Source organism: Trichomycterus rosablanca, chromosome 27, assembly GCF_030014385.1.
Source record: "Trichomycterus rosablanca isolate fTriRos1 chromosome 27, fTriRos1.hap1, whole genome shotgun sequence".
Classification (NCBI taxonomy): Eukaryota; Metazoa; Chordata; class Actinopteri; order Siluriformes; family Trichomycteridae; genus Trichomycterus; species Trichomycterus rosablanca.
In genome coordinates, this window is record NC_086014.1 from 14,268,249 (window position 1) to 14,288,248 (window position 20,000).

Consider the following 20,000-nt stretch of genomic DNA (forward strand, 5'->3'; position numbering starts at 1 on the left):
GGAAGTGATGTGCCGATCACCAATAGGAATGGAGCACTGAGCAGCGTGGTATGTGCTTTATCTCCACCGCTGTATGAGGCTACGGTCCATCTGTGGTTCCTCCTAGAGATGGAAGAGAAACTCACAGTCACAGGGTCAGTTAATAAATCTAAATTTAGTCAATTAATATACTGATAAAACATAATTGTTCATTAATACAGTAATTAATAAATATGTCATTTGTTAGAAATAATAATTAATTAATTGATAATACATCAAAAATAATAATTAATTAGTATTTAATACAAATGAATGAAATAAACATTTATTAATAATTAATTATTATTAATACATTACAAATAATAAGTTATTAGTATTTAAAAATATTAATGAATTAATGGAATAATTTGTTAATAGTTAATAGATTAAAAATAGTTATTAATTAATACATTTAAAAATAAGTAACAAATAATTAATAAATAAAGTAATAATTAATTAAAAAGTTAGAAATAATAAATAATTATTAATTAATAAAGTACAAAGAAAAATGTATGAGTATTTAATATTTAATATCAATTAATAAATAAAAAATAATTCATTAGTATTTAATAAGAATTAATGAAATAGAAATAATCATTTATTAATAGTTAAGTAAATTAAAAATAGTAATTAATTAATACATTTAAAAATAAGTAATACATAATTAATAAATAAAAATAATAATTAATTAATACATTAGAAATAATAAGTAATTATTAATTAATAAATTACAAAGAATAATTACTTAATAAGTTTGAAATAAGTAATTATTCTTTAATAAATTACAAATAATAATTTTTTTACAAAAAATATTTTTTTATATTTATTATTAATAAATAAAAACTAATTAATTAGTATTTAATAAGAATGAATGAAATAGAAATAATTATTGATAACTGATAATAAAGAGGAATAATAATTATAAAAATGTAATATTATTTATTTTTTTCTAGATAATTTAACTGGTTTAAAACTGACATGTACAGACCCCCCCCCCCCCCTTTTCCTTTTGTCTCCTTTACTTACGTCTCTTTACATCTTGCTAACATAAAACACTAAACACAGCACCAAATAAATCAACATAAACAACTCACCCCCCCCACCGCACCCCCCTGTTCCCATGAGCTGAGCAAATTCAATTACACTTTCAGAGCGGCTCACATGAACGTGTGAATACGCGCCGAAAAGATGGAGAAAAAAAGAGCAAGTGCGAGAGAGAGAGAGAGAGAGAAAGCAAAATGAACTGCGACGTGCATTCTCGCGCCAAATTTTGATTAGCCGAGCTAACTTATTAATCTCATTGTCGTCGACCTTTTTTTTCTCACTCAGTGTTAAAGAAAAGCGAGTCCCACTCCTTTAACCTCCTCTCTCAAACTTCTACATTCACCTCCCTCAGCAGCTGTATTTTGAATCACAGCGAGTCTGAGGATCCATAGAGAACCAGTCATTTCTTTCAGAGTCCCGTCCCCCCCCCCCCCCCACTCCCTCCCAGTCTTCTCCAGCTCATGGATCACTGGGTAGCTTAGGAATACAGGCTCCTGACAAAAGCTGCAGCTGACATGTGGACCTTAATGGCAATAATGGCCATTTTTAAGCCCAATCAATCACGTTTAGTGGACGTCTCCATTTTTAGCGGCTGAAAAGGTATAAATAATAATAACGACGCGAGAATAGGAGAGGAGAAAAGAAAGCCGGAGGAAGAGCCGGGGTGAGAGGCAGAAAAGCAGCTCTGTAAATATTTTAACTGCTTATTAGGGTTTTGGAGGGCGCTACAAAGGGAGCATCTGTGTAGTGAGGAGCACGGCGAGGAGGAAAACCTTCCAGATGGTTTCAGGGAGCCGACACACAGATCTCATCCACCGATCAAATAAAAAAAACATTTTATTTAATTCCTTTATTCCTCTGCTCGTTCACTGTTGCTCTAGCGTGCACGTGTGAGGCGGCGCCGCTCCCCGACTCCTGGATCGATCCCGACCCTCTCAGGCCGGTGACGCAGGCCAGGATTCTCCTCGCAGCCCATAAAGCGAGCGCCGAACGCCCCCGGTTTGTTTATCTTCCCCTGTGTCCGTCTCTTCGGCCCGGGCTTTACGAGCCGCCCCGTAGGCACGCAACGCCCGGGGAGGGCTGAGCCTCCTCAGAGGGGAGAGGACAGGAACAGAGGGGGGGGGGGGGGATGGAAGGTTGTCTGGAGATATTCAGACAGGTTTGCTTTTGCACCACAATGCTGCTTATTTATGAGTTTGAAACCCCGTCTGCCCCGTCTGCCCCCCTCGAGTCCAGCTCCAAAATAAAATTCAAAAGGAACTCAAAGGAGGGAATTTAAATATGCAAAAGTGCCAGACTCTGTTTCTATTTCTTTATTTTGCTGTTTTTTTAATCTTAGAATAGACGCGAGTGCAATTTAGAAAGGTGATCCTGGTGTATCATGAATTAATATAAGAATTTACAGTGTTTTTTACTCTTCTCTTCCTCTTTTATCTTCTTCGGCTTTTATTGGTCGCTGAGCTCCTGGGAACTTGGGGCTAATAAAAACAATACAGCGGGAGAATTTTCCACTGAATGTGCGCAGTTTACAGACCAGATAGGCATCAGCGCTCTCCGTCACTCTGCACTCACACACAGGACACGTTCTACACACAAGAGTGGAAAAAAAACGCTCAGAAAAAGTTCCTTGACGCGACAAGTGGTGCACATGGTCTATAACAGACGGGTAGTTAAAATTAGGAAAAATTTTTGGGTGATTTTGCTTGGCTTGACCAGGTCTAGAGTCACCATGTCAGAGAGCCCTATGTAGAGTCACGCTGTGCCCGTGTAGGCAGGCTACGCCTCCTGACCTTCAGCTTGTTGGACGGGTCTGTGTATGGGAATTTGTGCCTGTTCAGTTAGAATATGACAGCGTTTGTATCATTCGGCACAAATTCCCACACACAGACCTACTTTAAAGTCTAGTGAGAAGCTGAAAGGGGACGTCCGACAAGCCATCAGGCGTCTAAATACTTTTGGCCACAAATAATCTACCTATATGAGTTGATGTACGTCCTTGCTGAGTTCTGCACACTAAAGATCCTGATAGAAATGCTTCCACTGTGTGAGAATCACTCGGACTGTGTGTGGAAGCTTAACTGGAGTGGACGCACTGGTTTTACTGGGATGGTGTTAAGTGAACACGTGCCGCCTGCACCGCGATCATTTTCGATTGGAGTCGGCGGCCTGTCGGATCACTTTAGGCTCATAAACCTCGGGGGTGCCGTGCTAACCATCCCTATCAGCTCAGTGTATCAGCTATGAATAAATGTATGATGGTCTGCGTGTGTGTGTGTGTGTGTGTGTGTGTGTGCGTGTGTGTGCGCGTGCGCGTGTGTGGGGTGCAGCTGCTGGGGTCTGTTCACGGATGTCGATTAGGTGCAGATTAGATGATGAATGGTGGAGTCTGACACTATGGTGACGTCGTGTTAATTGGATTATTTACACACAATAGACCTGGTCAGCTGCCACCTAACACGCACTGAGCTCCGAGGCTGGATGGAATCTGTCATCGTTTCTGTAAACGCCACACGGCCAGAAGTATCTGGACACCTGAGCGTGAGCTTATCGGACGTCCCATTTTAAAAATATATGCTATTAAAATAGAGTGACCACTGTGTGATCTACTGAGAAGCTTCTCACAAGTCTTGTCTGTGTATGGGAAGGTATGTCTGTGTATGGGAATTTGTGCCCGCTCAGTCAAAAGTTCCAGTCGGTGTTCCGGTTCATTCCAGAGCTGTTGAGTGAGTACTGAACTAGTAATCATAAGATACTGGACTAGTAATCATAAGATACTAGACTAGTAGTCATAATGTAACGGACTACTACTGGACTAGTAATCAAAAGGTACTGGACTAGTAGTCATAATGTACCGGACTAGTACTGGACTAGTAATCATAAGGTACTGGACTAGTACTGGACAAGTAATCATAGGGTACTGGACTAGTACTGAACTAGTAATCAGAAGGTACTAGACTAATACTGGACTAGCAGTCATAAGATACTAGACTAGTACTGGACTAGTAATCATAAGGTACTGGACTAGTACTGGACTACTAATCCCAAGGTACTGGAGTAGTACTGGACTAGCAATCATAAGCTACTGGACTAGTACTGCACTAGTAATTATAAGATACTGGAGTAGTACTGGACTAGCAATCATAGGGTACTGGACTAGTACTGAACTAGTAATCATAAGGTACTGGACTAGTAATCATAAGGTACTGGACTAGTTATCATAAGGTGCTGGACTAGTAATCATAAGGTACTGGACTATTACTTGACTAGTTATTATAAGGTACTGGACTAGTTATTATAAGGTACTAGTAATACTTCTGGCTGTATGATGTATATTGTCCAGTTCAGTTCACCTAAAGCCCGTGTTCCTGTAGGACGTTTGATAGGTGCTACTCGAAGGTTTCGGCTAAGTGTTGGGTGGTTCTTGCTCAGCTAGTCGGTCCCGATGTCCACCTGTACGCATGGCTGATTCCCTAAAGGTCAAAGGTTACAAATAGGCACAGAAAGGTGAAAGGTGAGGGGACGAAACCTCAGAGGACCATCAGCAGCAGCTGCAGCGAGCAGATCGATGATTCTACCTGTGAGGTCTGTTTCCTCACGTACCATGTGTCCAAGTTTAAAATACAAGCCCCATTTCCAAAAAAAGTTGGGTCAGGCGCACGTCCAGCACTGTTACATCATCTGTCCGGCGCTCCAGCATCAACCAGCGGCGACTTTTCAGCTCTGAGTGCTGCCTGGCACGTAGTTAGTGCCACTTCTGTAACAAGTGGGTCTGAAGTAAAGGACGTCAGCAGAAACGTTCATCACACGAGGGCGAAAACAAAACGACCCCCCCCCCTTCATCCCGAGATGCCAGTCCTTCTTCTCCCAGGCTACAAAACCCAGCTGGGGTTTTATGGCCGGCGGCTGCCCAGATGCCCGCCGTCACCCCGGCATCTGGTTTAACGTGTGTGTCATAACCCTGCAGCCGATCCATGTAGAACCCCCATCAAAATCATTTTTACTGTCGCCTCAGACAGGCCGCGCCTTAAAAATCTGATTTATTATCAGGGTTGATGTGTTTTAGGGTCGAAAGTAATTGGACACCCGATTAAGAGCTTGTCGGGCATCTCATTTCAAAAACACATGATATGAAAATAGAGCGACGTCTGTGTGAGCCGCTCTTCTGAGAAGGAGGTCTGTGTATGGGAATTTGTGCCCATCAGTAACACCAGGAATGATCAAAAGTATCGGGACACCCTGGTGCCCTGATCATTAACCGTAATGCACTGAAAAAGTTGCTCACTGTTAAACAAGGTGCGATCGAACCCCGCCGCTCGACCCCTCACCTCCTTTCCCCTTCATCTCTGCTCCATTCCCACCCTTCACACGTTTCACAGCCAGGCTGAAGTCTGCCCACCTCAGGCAAGGCATGTGAGTGTGTGTGTGTGTGTGTGTGTGTGTGTACGCTCAAGTCCGTGTGTGTGCGATAAAAGAACCAATAAAGAGGCACTTTTATGACGAGTGGACCGCCACAAAAGGCCCGGGTCCTCGGCGGGGCCCCCCCGCGCCTCCTCCCGGAGCTGGGCTTATTAATGCCCCGGCCTCGTCGGAGCGCCGGTGCCAGAGACATATTTCAATTCCCGATCAGCGCCCCCCCCTGCACAAATAACGCCGTTTTGAAAATGATTTCCAGGGTGCTGGCGGTTCCCATAGAGATGACATTACATGAAAAGAACAGGGAGAAAAGAGGGGAAAATTATAGCGGGTGATAAAGAGCGGCGCAGCGGGGCGGGACGGGCAGCAGAGACGGTTTAAAAAATAAAGTGTAATAAGTTACGGACATGTGCGCAGTACACGTGCATTTATAATAAAGATTTGTAGCAAGCAAACAAACAAAAATAAACCCGAACGTGACAGATTCACACCTGATACTGTTACAGAAGAAGTTTCGGGCTCCTGAGGGCCACAGACCCGCACAGATTTGTGCATTTTCCTCTTAGGATGTTTCCACACCTGAAACCATTTTAGTCAAGTTGAATCAGGTTGACTCGGGTTAGTTTTCCCGCTCGGTGCGACTCCTTTAGGTATTCGTGAGCTAAATACTCGCGCTTGGGTGGCGATGCGGTCTCGGTCCGGTCCCGAACGAACTCGGAAGCGCTACATTCAGGGTCCAGTCTCGATTCGAGCCAAATATCTAGCTTGCTGATGATATGCATTGTTCTTGCTTGCTGTGTGTTTTTTCTTCATCCGAGAGGTTTGATGTGAAGTGCAGACCAGTTGAAAGCGTTTTTGTTGTATGGTCGACTGCTGTTCCTGCTTTTTTCAGGCTGTCCTGCGACTTTTCTGACTGTTTTCCCCAGTAAGGTTTGGTTTTCATCAGCTGATTCAAAACAGAGCAGGCGGACGATAGGTGTGGAAACGCTCTTAGATATATCCTATTAACCCGTCTGTAAATACTTGAGAAGAATGAGGTGTGAGGGCGGGATGGGTAGCACTGTCGCCTCACAGCAAGACGGTCCTGGGTTTGACTCCCAGGTTGAGTGGTCACAGTCCTTTCTGTGTGGAGTTTGCATGTTCTCCCCGTGTATGTGTGGGTTTCCTCTGGGTGTTAGACGTTATCTGACTTTCCTCAACTTGAGATGGACAGATACTAACAAAATAATAACATAGGTGCCCGAGTGGTGCAGCGGGATACCCCGAGTTTAAAACTCTGCTCTGTTACCAGTCGGCTGGGCGCCCCTAGCAGGCACGATCAAAATCAGCCACTAGTCTGCTGGGTGGGAAAAGACAGGACTAAAAAATGGGGTGGGGTCTTTGAGGCTGTGTAAGGACCCAAGTTGGTAGCCCGAGGCGCCGGTATAGAAGTGGAGGAACATGGAGATCAGTGCGTGACTCTCCCTGCGTGAGACCGGCCTCACGTGCCGATCCACTGAAGTACGGGCGAATAAGAACAATGTTACAAGCATATCATTTACCTTATATGATGTTTATACACCTGTTAGCAATAAATGTGTCATTAGGAGGGGTGTCCACATACTTTTGGCCATATAGCGTACATATGATGCAGCGTGACTGGATTTCAGGACCCGATAAATGTTGATGGCATGAAAAATAATTGGATCATGCCGGTCCACCGAAGTACGGGCGAATAAATAAGAAGGGCTCGGTGGACCGTCCACTATACCGTACTTGGACGCCATCAGGGTCTCCAGCAGTGGAAGAGTAATCGGCTATGACTAAATTGAAAAAAAAGGGAGAAAATGCGTTAAATAAAATTGTAAACAAACAAAAAATTAAACGTTAATGATCAGCATAACGTTCCCACAGTCATGTTCCAGCGTTTTGATTAACACCCAATCACCGCCCTCCCGCCCTCGTTCCCCGAGTTTCTACGGCAACGGTCCAAGCCGGCCGTCCGGGGTCGGCGCAATAATTTGTTCGGCATTCTTCTAACGTCTCACTCACAGTTATGATTCTCTTTGTGCCCGGGTGAATGGCGAGGCGGGAGAGGGCGAACAGAACAGCGCCGGGGCCGGGAGAAAAGAGAGAGAGGAGCGCTCTGGACCAGCGGCGGAATGCGGGACCCCTCCGCGGGGGACCTTCAGCGGTGCGGCGCTTTTTATAGAATTACCATTTTCATTGGATTTTTATTTTCCGCTGACAAAAGGCCCCATCTGCTGGGTTCCGTGCTGTAGCAGGGGCCCGAGCCCGGCCCTCAACAATGTGAGCGCAGGATCAAAGGGACTTTATGACCTGAACACAGACTTGTGTTCCACGCTAAGTGGTCAAAGGTATTTGGACACCTGACTGTGAGACTTTAATTTTAAAGTTACATTTTTTTATCCAAAGTGACTTACAGTACTGTGACAGTATACTGTGTAAGCAATTGAGAGTTAAGGGCCTTGCTTAAGGGCCCAGAAGTGGCAACCTGGCAGTGGTGGGGCTTGAACCAGCAACCTTTCGATTACTAGTCCAGTACCTTAACCACTAGGCTACAACTGTCCTACACTATCGCTCCCTCTTTCTGTTGTCACTCTTCTGGGGCTCCTTTCAATGAGATTTGGAGTGTGCCTGTGGGAATTTGTGTCTATCCAGTCAACAGAGTCATTGTGGTCAGGAACTCCTGTTGGAAAAGAAGATAAGGCCCGACTCGCAAGTGGACTTCCCCAAACTGTTTCCACAATGTTACAAGCATATAATTTACCTTATATCATTTTTATACACCTGTTAGCAATAAATGTGTCATTAGGAGGGGTGTCCACATACTTTTGTTCATGTAGTGTGCGTTAGCTCGACATTAATTCTCTCTCTCTCCTTTGGAGGGTGAGGGGGGGTGGTTGTATTTTTTGAGGGTTATCAGGCGGCTCATTGAGAGGGGTTCTGCTCTCAGCGGGATGCAGGTGAACAAAGTTAGCGGGAGGTGGCCTTCACTGCTCTGTGCTCGCTCACCGCTAATTAGCTCTGACTGCGTTTGCTTAACTCCTGAGAGAGAGCGAGAGAGAAAGAGTGAGAGAGAGCGAGAGAGAAAGAGTGAGAGAGAGAGAGAGAGAGAGAGAGGTTGGTGGTTAAATAATGATGCACATGGACGTTCGTCCAGAGAACCAAATGTTTTTCCTTTTTAACACAGTGACGTCGACGTCGTGATCTCAAACGTGCTCGTGTGTGTCTAATGTTCTGCTGTAGATCTTTATTCAGTTTTATACACGCCACCTTAATACAGAAAATATTTCTGATCACCTCTGTGTGTGTGTGTGTGTGTGTGTGTGTGTGTGTGTAACACTATAGCACTATAGAACATTCCACCTGCCAACGTACAAATAATATAGAATATTATGTACTATACTATACTACACTATAATATATAATATAATATAAAATACTATACTATATTATATGATGTAATATAATAGAAGAGAATAGAATCAAATATGATATAATATCATATAATATGATAGAATAGAATAAAATGAAATACAATATACTTTACTATACTATAATACAATAGAATAGAATATCTTTACTATACTATACTATAATATAATATGATAGAATAGAATATGATAGAATAGAATATACTATACTAGAATAGAATAGAATATACTTTACTGTACTATAATAGAATAAAATATAATATAATATAATAAAATAGAATAGAATATGATATGATAGAATAGAATAGAATATACTTTACTATACTATAATAGAATAGAATAAAATAGAATATAATAGAATAAAATAGAATAGAATATGATAGAATAGAATAGAATATACTTTACTATACTATAATTTAATAGAATAGAATAGAATATTGAATAGAATATACTTTACTATTCTATAATAGAACAGAATAGAATATGATAGAATAGAATAGAATAGAATATTGAATAGAATATACTTTACTATACTATAATAGAACAGAATAGAATATGATAGAATAGAATAGAATAGAATATTGAATAGAATATACTTTACTATTCTATAATAGAACAGAATAGAATATGATAGAATAGAATATACTTTACTAAACTTTAATATTATATTATTTTATTTACTATTACTACAGTATAATATAATAAAATATAATAAACTGTAGTATACTATAATATAATATAATTAATGTAATATAATATAATATAATATAATGTATTGTAATATAATATAATTAATGTAATATAATATAATATAATGTAATGTAATATAATATAATATAGTGTAATGTATTGTAATATAATATAATTAATGTAATATAATATAATATAATGTACTATAATGTAATGTAATATAATATAATATAGTGTAATATAATATAATATAATGTACTATAATGTAATGTAATATAATATAATATAGTGTAATATAATATAATGTAATGTAATGTGCTGTAATATGATTGATATGATATAAAATGATGTAATAATTTTAAAGGACCTGCTGGTGGTTCTTCAGATACGTTGTCGGGTCACAGAGCTGTTTTGTTGAGGTGGACGGTCGTAATGTGGCCACGACTCAAAGTTTTGGTGCTTGTGGTGACTTCGGGCAGCATTAAAATCTTACTGAGTGGCCAGTCGGATGAAAGAAACGATTAGCCGGTCGAGCACCGTGTCCAGGACAGATCGTTTACAGTCCTGAAGAAATAACAACAAACAAGAAACAGAGAGACGACAATCAATGCTAATACCATGCTAATACCATTCTAGCTGTCATGTGGTTTGTCATGAAAACCAGGAGACGCCTGGGAGAGGTGCTTTCTGGATGGGTTACAGATGCGGACAAATCGCTCTATCAGCTTGGGCCACAAACACAGAGCAACCAGCTTCACCATACATACATCTAAACAAAAAACGTAAAGGCGATCGCTTCTTTTTCATCCTTCGTACATCACAGATCATCAAAGGGCTTAAACTCACCCCCCTCTGATTCTTTTTAATGGAAGTGATGTGTTTAATAGCCGCTAACTAGAGGCGAGACAAACCCAATTCCAGATGAGCCTTTTCGCTCTTCTTTCCCTCTCTGCTCTTTCACGTGAACCAAGCGCACTAAGGCTAAAGCTAACGCTAACGCTCAGGCCGGGTTCGATTAGCGCGCGTCTTTTACTCTCTCGATCGCTCGTCGCTTCGTGGCCGACCAAAAAAAACCCAACTAGCAAATTTGATTATTTTTATAGGCTCAGGTGAAAGAGGCAGTAAAATAATAGAAGCTGAATCTGAACCATCACCGTCTCACTCTTACTGTTTAGATTTATCTACATATCCAGCTACCACCACCCCCCGCCCCCCCCCCCCCCCGTCCTGCCCCGCCCCGCCCCGCCCCTCCTCTCTCTCTCGGCCGGTCTGGTTCCAGTTAGACGCTCATTAAGAAGATCTTACAGCTCCAGCTAATAGCTTCCTGTCCCGAGCGCTTAACTCCGCCGGGCTGTAAAGGGTGAACTCCACTTCCTGAACAGTTTTAAAAGTTAGCACCGAGGCCTCGCCGCCCCGGCCAATCGCGTTAGACCCGGCCTGACCCCACCGGCCAATCGGACGAGACCTGGCCTGACCCACACGTGACACGGGCCGCGTGAGCAGGTGGTGTCCATTTAGCGGCGGCCAGTCGGACAGGACGCGGAGAGGGAGGCGATTTACTCCCCCTTTATCACACAGGAGAAACTCGGCTGAGGGGAGGAAGCGAAAACGGTGTTATGTTTCACTCATGGAGAGGAGTTTTATTCACTCATTCATTTATTCATTCAGTCATTCAATCATTCAATTATTTACTCACTCACATATTCATTCATTTATTTACTCATTCACTTACTCATTCACTCACTCATTCACTTACTCACTCATTCACTCACTTATTCATTCACTCATTCACTCACTTATTCATTCACTCACTCACTCATTCATTTATTTATTCATTTATTCACTTACTCATTCATTTATTTATTCATTTATTCACTTATTCATTCACTTACTCATTCACTCACTTATTCATTCACTCACTCATTCATTTATTCATTCATTTATTCACTTACTCATTCACTTACTCATTCACTCACTTATTCATTCACTCACTCATTCATTTATTCATTCATTTATTCACTTATTCATTCACTCACTCACTCATTCACTCACTCATTCACTCACTCATTCACTCACTCATTCACTCACTCATTCATTCACTCACTCATTCATTTATTCATTCATTTATTCACTTACTCATTCACTTACTCATTCACTCACTTATTCATTCACTCACTCATTCATTTATTCATTCATTTATTCACTTATTCATTCACTCACTCACTCATTCACTCACTCATTCACTCACTCATTCACTCACTCATTCACTCACTCATTCACTCACTCATTCATTCACTCACTCATTCATTTATTCATTCATTTATTCACTTACTCATTCACTTACTCATTCACTTACTCATTTACTCACTCATTCACTCACTTATTCATTCACTCACTCACTCATTCATTTATTCATTCATTTATTTACTCACTCACTCATTCTCACTCACTCATTCATTTATTCACTTACTCATTCACTCACTCATTCACTCACTTATTCATTCACTCACTCACTCATTCATTTATTCATTCATTTATTTACTCACTCACTCATTCTCACTCACTCATTCATTTATTCACTTACTCGTTCACTCACTCATTCACTCACTTATTCATTCACTCACTCACTCATTCATTTATTCATTCATTTATTCACTTACTCATTCATTTATTCATTCATTTATTTACTCACTCACTCATTCACTCACTCACTCATTCATTTATTCACTTACTTATTTATTCATTTATTCATTCAGTCATTCACTCATTTATTCACTCATTCAATCATTCAGTTATTTAGTTATTTACTCACTCATTCATTTACTCACACACTCACACACTCACTCACTCATTCATTTACTTTTTGTTTTACTAACACTTTATCCTGGTCAGAGTCGCGGTGGGTTTGGCTCTTTATATGAAAGGCAGGAAACTCCCCGGACAGGTCTCCAGTTCATCACAGGGCACACACACACACACACACACACACACACCAGACCGCACGTCTTTGGACTGTTGAAGGAAACCGGAGCACCCGGAGGAAACCCACAAAGACAGACCCTGATTGTCTAGGCTAGGGAATCGAACCCAGACCCTTCATGTATTGGCTCCAACTAGCACATATAGCAGACCCGCTCTCAGTGAAGGCTTTCCACACGATTCTGGAGTGTGTCTGTGGGAACTCGTGTACATTAAATCTAGGAGAATGTGCTACATCATAAAAACCCTGTCGTTCAACCCGCATTAAGAGATCGACTGAAGGTCAACAACGTTCTCTCTGTTCTCTCCACAGGAGCGAGCGTCCTGCAAAGATCACACCCAAAGCTCAGCTAGAAGTGCAGATGGAAACAGAGAGAGAAAAAGGTAAGAGCAGGAGAATGTAAAAACGGTTTAAGGTTTTTAAAAAGAATTCAAATTGAAAAGTAATAAAAGTATTGACACCCTTTACTGTGGCGCTCCAGATTGTGGTCATGTGACTACAGCCCTGGATTTGTAAGCGTGGAGAGGTAAAACCGCGAGCTAAAGCTATTCATCAGCGCGCGCAGTGTAAACACTCTCCAGATTAGCGCTGATGAAACCAAAACAAAGCCGGACACGTTAAATTTATTAGCGCGGCGAGCCTCGGCGGCCCGGAGAGTCGACGTTCGGACGCGCAGCCGTTTCCTCTGTCCTGTTCTGGTCCAGGGACGGGATATTCGTGGAAGGACTGAACAAACACTGATTGAGCGTTATCTCTCCGGTTCCCATCGAACCCGGGGGAGGGAGGGATCCGCGCGTGATGTAGCCTCGCTCCTGGGAAACCCACGCGGTGTACGCGCCGCGGGTTCTCCAGGGGCGCGGCTTTTAAAAACACGCGGGAGTCGGGTCGTCATGGCGACGGGACAGTGTTTAGGGCGGGTTTCATGGGGGCGGACGACGATATACAGGACTCGAGGAGCCCAGGCGCCACAGCGAGAGGCTATCTGTCCGTCTCACGCCGAGATCAGCCGGACGCCTGAGAGAGACGAGAGCACTCATCACCGGGATGAGTTCTATTTAAAGACTCTACGTAACGGAAATGTTTTATTTATATGTTTAGTTTTTATTTTCCCACTTTTGGCTTTTAGATACTAAACAGCATTAACATTCGGACAAAAATGATTAACATTAATTCTATTTGTTAGGCTGCTGTTGGCAGTTCTAGCTTTGAGAGGTTTACGATTAGAAATAATTAGCTCATGGGGCGCTCGGGTGGCACAGCGGTAAACCACGCTAGCCCACACGTGCTGACATCTCGAACTCAGCCAACGGTCAGCCGGGCGCCTACAAGGTCATTGATTGGCTGGTCCGTGGAGGCTGGAACTGCTGCAATTACGACCTCTGCTGGCTGACAGGGGATATTAGAGATTAGTGTGTGGCTCTCCGTGCGCGATACAGATCTCCATATGAAGTCATTCAGGTAGTGATGGCTGTGGCTGTAGGAATTCCCCATAACTGCTGCAGTTATGACCCCTGCTGGCTGACAGGGGATATTGAAGATTAGTGTGACTCTCTGTGCATGATACGGCTCTCTGTGTGAAGTCATTCAGGGAGGGATGGATGTAGGAATTACAGGAACTGCTGCAATTACGACCTCTGCTGGCTGATTGATGGCGCTGAACAGAGACGGGGGATATTAGAGATTAGTGTGTGACTCTACGTGCGCGATACGGCTCTCTATGTGTAGTAATTCAGGGAGGGATGGCTATAGAAATTATAGGAACTGCTGCAGTTACGACCTCTGCTGGCTGACTGATGGCACTGCACAGAGACAAAACCACGTATGAACCCATCTGGTGCAGGTGAAAAGAAGCGGTTTTGTACTGCACATGTGTTGGAGGGGGTGTGAGTTAGCCACAGCCCTACATGGTCAGGTCAAATAGAAGGAAATGCATTTTAAAAAAGAAATAATGAGCTCATTGCAGCATTGTGGTTCAATTTTGACTCCTTTTTACTTAACCCCGACCCCCCCCCCCCCTGCACAGAGGGACTAGCGTGTATGTTTTGTGTTCTCCGAAGGCTCCTGTTATGAGTTATGCTGGCCCTCACCTTTCAGCCTTGTCCGGCGTTCAGTCTTCATTATTCTGTCAGCCTGTGTGAGAGCGCAGCTCAGAGTTTATCTCCTCGTACCAGCGCATTAGGATTTTCTTCACCCTCACACTATTCAAATCGTTTACAGGCGTGGCGTTAAACGTTCAAATATCAGGATCTGTGGGTAGGATCTGTGGTCACCTCACAGCAAGCAGGTCCTGGGTTCGATTCCCAGGTGTAGTGATCAGGGTCCCTCCAGGTGCTCCACAAACATGCAGTCAGGGTTACCTGGAGATTAAAGTCCGGCTATATTTTGTAATGTAGTGCGGTAAGACGGGGTGTCATGTGACTCTGTGCACTATACGGATCTCCATATGAAGCGGTCGGTACTGCACACGTTAGTCACATGGTGAATACGATCAGGTGATTGGATACGACTAGACTGGGGGTAGAAATGCATTTTAAGAAGAACAAACAAGCTCACTGCAGCATTGTGGTTCAAGTTTGAGCTCTTATTACACAATAATGATGTAAAACGAGCCGTACCACTTTTATTCACCCCCCTCCCCAGACAAACTGTGAATTGGTACTTTGATTAATAACAGTTCAATCAAATAAATAAATAAATAACTGATCTTTTCTCTTGTCGGCTGGGAACAAGGTGATTGTGTTATTGTAGACGGTGAAGGTTGTGATGATTATTTTCTCCTCTCTCTCCCTCCGTCTCGGATCGCAACTCAATTATCTCTGCGTCAGCCGATTATCCGCCGCTTTAATTTGATCGTCACGTCTCCCCCGGTCATATTTCAATTAAACACGCGATGGGAGTGTTAACACCTACTTAAACCTGTTATTCCTGCAGCGAACGCCACTCCCGACAGGCACCGCCAGGCTAACAGATGTCATAATTATGCTCTTATTAAACATATTTCTCACTGGGAGGCGGGCGTGGGGGAGCGGGACGGGGCGAGAACGATACGCTAATGACGATATGCTTTGTCGTCGGAGTGGTGAGCCGTGCCAGCCGTGCCAGTCTCGCTCGTCGTGTTTGTGCGGGAGATCAGAATCCAGACTGATCAGCCATAACATTAAAACCACCTCCCTGTTTCTACACTCACTGTTTATTTTATCAGCTCCACTTACCATATAGAAGCACTTTGTAGTTCTACAATTACTGACTGTAGTCCATCTGTTTCTCTGCATGCTTTGTTACCCCCCTTTCATGCTGTTCTTCAATGGTCAGGACCCCCACAGGACCCCCACAGAGCAGGTATTATTTAGGTGGTGGATGATTCTCAGCACTGCAGTGACACTGACATGGTGGTGGTGTGTTAGTGTGTGTTGTGCTGGTATGAGTGGATCAGACACAGCAGCGCTGCTGGAGTTTTTAAACACCGTGTCCACTCACTGTCCACTCTATTAGACACTCCTACCTAGTCGGTCCACCTTGCAGATGTAAAGTCAGAGACGATCGCTCATCTATTGCTGCTGTTTGAGTCGCTCATCTTCTAGACCTTCATCAGTGGGCACAGGACGCTGCCCACGGGGCGCTGTCGGCTGGATGTTTTTGGTAGGTGGACTATTCTCAGTCCAGCAGTGACAGCAGCGAGGTATTTAAAAACTCCAGCAGCGCTGCTGTGTCTGATCCACTCATACCAGCACAACACACACTAACACACCACCACCATGTCAGTGTCACTGCAGTGCTGAGAATCATCCACCACCTAAATAATACCTGCTCTGTGGGGGTCCTGTGGGGGTCCTGACCATTGAAGAACAGGGTGAAAGGGGGTAACAAAGCATGCAGAGAAACAGATGGACTACAGTCAGTAATTGTAGAACTACAAAGTGCTTCTATATGGTAAGTGGAGCTGATAAAATGGACAAGGAGGTGGTTTTAATGTTATGGCTGATCGGTGTATAGACGTGGCAAATCTTGTCTCATTCGCCGGGGCTTAGCCTGACACGTCCGCATCGGTTTCCTGAAGCGTTTTAAGACACCGAGAGTCGAGGAGGAGGAGAAGCGACGTGTTTGAAATCAGCGGCGCTGCAGATCATTCGTACGGGTCAATAATCGTCCGTCTGTCTATAGTCTGATGTTCTTGTCGCCCACTGTGAGCAATCACAGCCATCGCCGGGCCCTCCTACATTAAAGAAAGAGACATAGATTACCAATAACACCGTCTCTAACCCTCCCCAACCCCCCTGTCCCTCACACACACACACACACACACTTACACACACAGGAAATGCTTTCCATGCCCACAGCTCGGAAATGAGGCGGACTGGCACCGAATATGTGGCACACACACACACACACACACACACACACACACACACATACACACCACACAGCCAAAACTCCTCAGGAAAGACATGTGCCACGGGCGCGTTTTAGTAGCATACGCTAGCCTGCGCAGGCCGCCGCGTTCTCCTGAACTCGTAGCTTCGAGAAAAGGAAAAATTAGTGGCTTAACATGTAAGAAAAATCCTCTGAGCTTCATTATCATCTTCATAAATTCATTATAAAGCCGTCGGTGTAACAGCGTGATGTGATTATATCCTCCCGATGCATCCAGAGATAGCATTAATCACTCGGGAAGATAAGCCACGAAAACGGAACTGATTCGTACCGAAGGCAATGCTTTTACAAGGCCGTGTGTGTGTGTGTGTGTGTGTGTGTGTGTAGTGTGCTGGACACACACTCTGTACACACGGCGCTGTGTACGAGCAGGTCTGGTAAGGATTTGGTGCAGACAGCAGTAATCAGAAACATCTCTGTGGGATATCCTGCTGACTAATTTTCAGAATCAGCTGTAATATGAATAGTGTGTGTGTGTGTGTGTGTGTGTGTGTGTGTGCGTGTGTGTGTGTGCGTGCGTGTGTGTGTGTGTTAACCATTAGCTATACAGACGGCGAGTTTGCCAAGCAAATCAAAATGTGTCCGTGTTCGCGGCGCTTAAATCAGAAAGAGCTTTTATTGTTTATATTCTTGTTCCGTCTGCAGCCGTGCGGCCGAACCTCAACGATGGAAAAACTATAAATTAATTCAATAAATTAGATAAAAAAATTAACAAAAACAATCATGAATTAATTAAATTATTCATTATTTTTAATATTGACATCAGAGTAGCACATCAGATCAAATTTAATAATAGTAATAATAATAATAATAATAATAAAAAAAATTATAGTAATAATGATAATAAAAATAATAATAATAATAAAATAATAATAATAATAATAACAGTAATATAAATAATAATAATAATAGTAATAATGATAATAATAATAAAAATAATAATAATAATAATAAAAACAGTAATATAAATACTACTACTAATAATAATAATAACAGTAATCTAAATAATAGTAATGATAATAATAAAAATAATAATAATAATAATAATAACTATAACAGTAATATAAATAATAATAATGATAATAATAAAAATAATAATAATAATAACTATAATAATAACAGTAATATAAATAATAATAATAATAACAGTAATAATAATAAATAATAATAATAAAATAATAATAGTAATAATAATAATAACAGTAATATAACTAATAATAATGATAATAATAATAATAATAATAACAGTAATAAAAATAATAACAGTAATAGAAATAATAGAAATAATAATAATAATAATAATATCCAAAAATACACAGTATGGACAAAAGTATTGCAGCAATAGTTTAGGGAGGACCCTATCCCGTTCAAGCTCTATAAAGACATGAAGAAAAGAAACCCAGTGACCGGCACAGAGCCCTGACCTCATTGTATGGGTCATAAAGATGCTTTTTTGACTGAATGGGCACAAATTCCCATACAGAGACATGCTGAAGCTTCTCAGAAGAGCAGCTGCTGTTCTAGATGAAATGATCACACACAGGTCACAAAGGCGTCCGAATACTTTTGGCCGTACAGTGTATGCATGAAGGTGAATGTATGAAGACGCGTGGCTGCGTGAGCGCTTCTTTGTGAAGACTCAGTGTTATGATTTATAACACTTATTATTTATAACAGCTAGCCGCGAGCGTTTACGCGTATGCAAAAGCACATCCATCTGTCGCCTCCTCTCACCTCATACACACAGGTGACAAAAAGCAGCTCAGCTGACGCCCGGCATCCTGTCGACGCCCGTGTGGGAGCACGCGCTCCCCATCCAGACGCCCCCCCGTCCCCCCCGCCCGCCATGTATTCAGAAATTAAATATCGTAACTAACGCTCGGCGTATTGAGCGAATCATTTCATTTAAACGAGGAGCGAATGGGGAAGCGCGGCGGCTTTTCTCGGCCCACTATTTTTAAGACTTTTTAATGCATCTTCGCGCCGTATACATCCGCTAATTCCTGCCAGGCGCGGGCTGTATTTTAAGCACCCGGCGGATCCTGACGTAGCCGGAAATGAGAACGAACGGCGCTTACGGGAAGAATAATATGCTTTTAAGAGCCGGGCGTAATTGAATCAAGCGCGGCTGAATACATAATGTGAAGCATTAATGTTCATTTTCATGTTTTAAGGCGCGCGGCTTCATATAAATATTAGCATCCGGACGTAAAAAAGTGGAGGAGGCGCGGCGGGGATATATTTTTATTACGGGCGCGGGGCGTACGTCTCGGGCCTGATCTTTCCGTGGCTGTTATTAAGTGGGCGCTTCATCATTTTAAACAGGGAGGCTGAGCTCGCTAATAAACACACATACATTAGCATCAGGGCACAAAACAACAAATAAACAACAACGAAATCACCAAAAATGTAACAGGAAGAAGAAAACAGACCCCAGTTCCTCTAGCGCTGGCGGAAGGGCCGAGCACATTAGCGTAGCGCCTGGGATGCTGTGCGCGTTTCCAGGACACGTACATCATCTCGGGTCTGAGAATAAAGCAACATTAGCGCGTTAATCCCCACCTGACCTGGTTACAGGCCTCTTGTTATGATACCAGCGGTGCGGGATTAGCGCTCAGTCTGTTATGGATTAGCGGCTGTTTTTGCTGGAGAATTCCTCAGTGGTGCGGCGCGGGGGGGGAAACCCGGTTCTGAGAGCGGTACCGGGGCGCCGAACGCCCTCCGAAAAGCATAAACGGAGCGCACGTCCCGGGTCGTGTCAGAGGAGAATTTAGGTTATTTTGTCGGCTATGAAGCTAAAGATTGTCTTCATCTGTGGACCTGAAATCTGTTAATAAATCAGGCCAGTTTGGAATCGGGAGTACATCACATTTCAACCACAATGCTGCGACAAGGTTAAACCATGCCTTTAGCAGTACACTATAATATCTGTCTGTCTGTCTGATTTTCTGTCTATCTGTCTGTCTTTTAATCTGTCTATCTATATA

General features: G+C 42.6%; 1 protein-coding gene across 1 annotated transcript in view; it reads left to right on the forward strand.

Annotated features, from left to right (window-relative positions):
• Positions 1 to 20,000, forward strand: part of add3a (adducin 3 (gamma) a) — a 222,836-nt gene that overhangs the window by 59,884 nt on the left and 142,952 nt on the right. The window contains exon 3 of the mRNA XM_062989803.1: positions 12,895 to 12,965. The gene's annotated coding sequence lies outside the window, so the exon portion shown is untranslated. The remainder of the gene's footprint in view (positions 1 to 12,894; positions 12,966 to 20,000) is intronic.